The sequence below is a fragment of the Triticum aestivum genome, chromosome 6A, assembly GCF_018294505.1.
Source record: "Triticum aestivum cultivar Chinese Spring chromosome 6A, IWGSC CS RefSeq v2.1, whole genome shotgun sequence".
Lineage (NCBI taxonomy): Eukaryota > Viridiplantae > Streptophyta > Magnoliopsida > Poales > Poaceae > Triticum > Triticum aestivum.
This window is the reverse complement of record NC_057809.1, coordinates 607,726,623-607,729,491: the sequence shown is the minus strand read 5'-3', so window position 1 is coordinate 607,729,491 and position 2,869 is coordinate 607,726,623.

Below are 2,869 nucleotides of genomic sequence, written 5' to 3'. Positions count from 1 at the left end.
GCGGGAACATGGTAAGGCGACTGCTCCTGTTGGGCAGTCGTCGAAACGCCCTCGGACCTCTTCTCCTACGCCGATCGAAAAGGCTCCCAAGCACCCACGCGCGACGCCGTCCAAGCCACCTAAGGCTCTACCCAAGATGAAGATGGCTGTCCCCACCATTTCTAGGTAATAATAAAACTTGTTTTCCTTTGTCGACCGTGGACAGATCCTTGGTCGATTCATTGAGCCAACTGACTGACTTTCGAGAGTTGCAGTGCTGCTACTTCTGAACTCTCCGCCAAGGACGACGATCAAGAGATGGAGGATGCTGCTACCTCCAAGCCTGGTACGATTACTGATGTTCTGCCTTGAGTCGGCTGGACATTTATTGCAACTCTGGTCGATTGAATTTTTTCTTGTAGCTCCTCCTCATGTTATCAACCTCCCGAATGACGACGACGTGCCGCTGAGAGCGAGAAGGAACAGGAGAGCGTCGGCTGGCGAGACCCCACAATCCACTCCGACGCCTGAGGCCGTAGCTCGAGACGGTGGTGAAACCACTCAGGCTTCTGTGACTTTTGCCATTCCTCTGACGAGTGTGCGGCCCTCGACGTCGACTGCGGATCCGTCTTCGCTTTTTGCCGCGTACCCCGTCCCTGAGGACCAAGCGGCTGTCGCAAAAGAGGCTATAAGCCAGGCGGGGATCATGATGGAACGAGTGAAAGTGGCTCAGGAGGCCAGCCAAGCAGCTTATGACGCGAGTTCGGCTCTTCAGAGTAACGTCTAGGTCAGTCGACTCAACACTTGGTCTGTTATGATATGTTGTTTGAAGAATCTCTTTTCCGAAGATCTTTATATCTGTACACCCACTGGGTGTGTCTGCCAATTCTTGGACGAGTGGGGGCACGCTAAGTGCACCCACTGGGTGTAGTCCCCGAGACTACGGTGGACTGCTGGCAGTCGACTGTAGTCTTTATATTGAGTTGTTGCAGCTGTATTTCTTCACTCGGTCTGGTCAGGCCATGTCGAATGGAACTGTATCCGGTCGATTGCGGGCAGTCGACTTTTTTTTATAGTGGGGGCACGCTGAGTGCACCCACTGGGTGTAGTCCCCGACACTACTGTCGAATGTTTTTTGATTCGGCTGTAGTCTTAGAAACGCCATCATTGTCTCTTAGTTACTCGGAAGCAACTTATCTTGGACGTCTGTCGACTGATTTTTTTTTGCAGAAATCCTGCGAACTTGTAGCTCGCTATACTGAGTTGGAGAATAAGCAGATCCAGCTCGACCTTAACTTGAAGCTTGCTCAAGAGAATTTGAAGAAGGCGCAAGAAGGAGCAAAAGGTATGGCTGGTGAGGTTCTCCATTCTTGACGAGTGACTTTTTTTTCTTGTCCATTCTTGATGTTGATTTCACTCGACGTGCCGCAGATAAACTGGAAAAAGCTCTGAAGAAGAAGGATCGAGATCTTGCAGAAGCACAGAAGGAGGCCTTGAACAAAACGAAGCTTGCTGAAGAAAAACTGGCTTCGGTCGGAACTCTTGAGCAGGAGAACTCCAGACTGAAAGTTGCTCTCGAGGTAGCCAATCAAGAGGTCAGCCGTCTGAAGAACGATAACGTGGCTCTGCACGACAAGGCGGGAGAGCTGGCGGGGAAGAGGAACGATCTGGAGGCTTATCTCGGTGGACTCGCCAAGAAGCTGTTCGTCATGCTCGAAGGTAATTACTCCGACCCGACTGTCTTGCAGTTACCAAGCCTGTGTAGGGCCACTGTCTTATTCTTGAATCGTGTTTGCAGAATTCTGCCAGAGCTTTGAAGAGGAAACCAGTCGAGTGGAGCTAGGCTTGGACCCCGCCAATTCTCTCATGAAGGACGAGACTGCTATAGACGTGCTCCGACTGGAGTCTCGTGTTTCCAGTGTTGTTGACTATCTTGCTCGACTGAAGGTTGCGGTGTCGCGGATCGACACATCACTCTGGCCTGGGACGACGCTTCAGAACGACCTCGAGTCTCTGATGGTTCGACTGAACGAAGTCCCGGGTCGAGTGGCGGAATGGAAGAAATCTTCTACTAGATGTGGTGCTGATGTCGCTCTGTCTCTGGTCCGCGTCCATTGCAAGGAGGCGCGAGAAGAAAAGCTGGCCACCATCCAAGTTGCCAATACCAGGAAGCACAGCTTTCAGGACTTCATGGAGACTTTCATCGCTGCTGCCACTCGTATTGCAGACGGGATCGACTTGGACGAGTTCGTCGCCCCTTCCAGTCCTCCACCTGAGGAATGAAAAACTTTTATGCTTCACTTTAAATTTGCCTCGAAATGTCGAGTGGGTTTTGTAACCGTTAAACTCTGTCGAGCTGAGGGCTCGAGTACTTTGGTATGAGATCTGGGACTTTTAGGTCTTATCTGAACTTGATTTATCGTTGAATATCTTCATGGATGATCTGTCGAGTGGAACTCGATCTTCACTCGAAATAACTTTGTATTTGTGGTGCAGCTCCGAAGGAGAAGGTAGCAGTCAATTTGCACCTCGTCGTCCTTGCGGATTGGGTTGCGTTCCGTACTTAGGCGAGCGCTGGGCTGCAGCTAAGCCTCCGAGTGGGAGGTTTGCTCTCCACTCGGTAGGATTTTTTCAAACTTAGGCGAGCACTCGGCTGCAGCTAAGCCTCCGAGTGGTAGGTTTGCTCTCCACTCGGCAGGATTTTTTTTCAAACTTAGGCGAGCACTGGGCTGCAGCTAAGCCCCCGAGTGGGAGGCTTGCTCTCCACTCGGTAGGATTTTTTCAAACTTAGGCGAGCACTGGGCTGCAGCTAAGCCCCCGAGTGGGAGGTTTGCTCTCCACTCGGTAGGATTTTTAAACACTTAGGCGAGCACTAGGCTGCCCCTAAGCC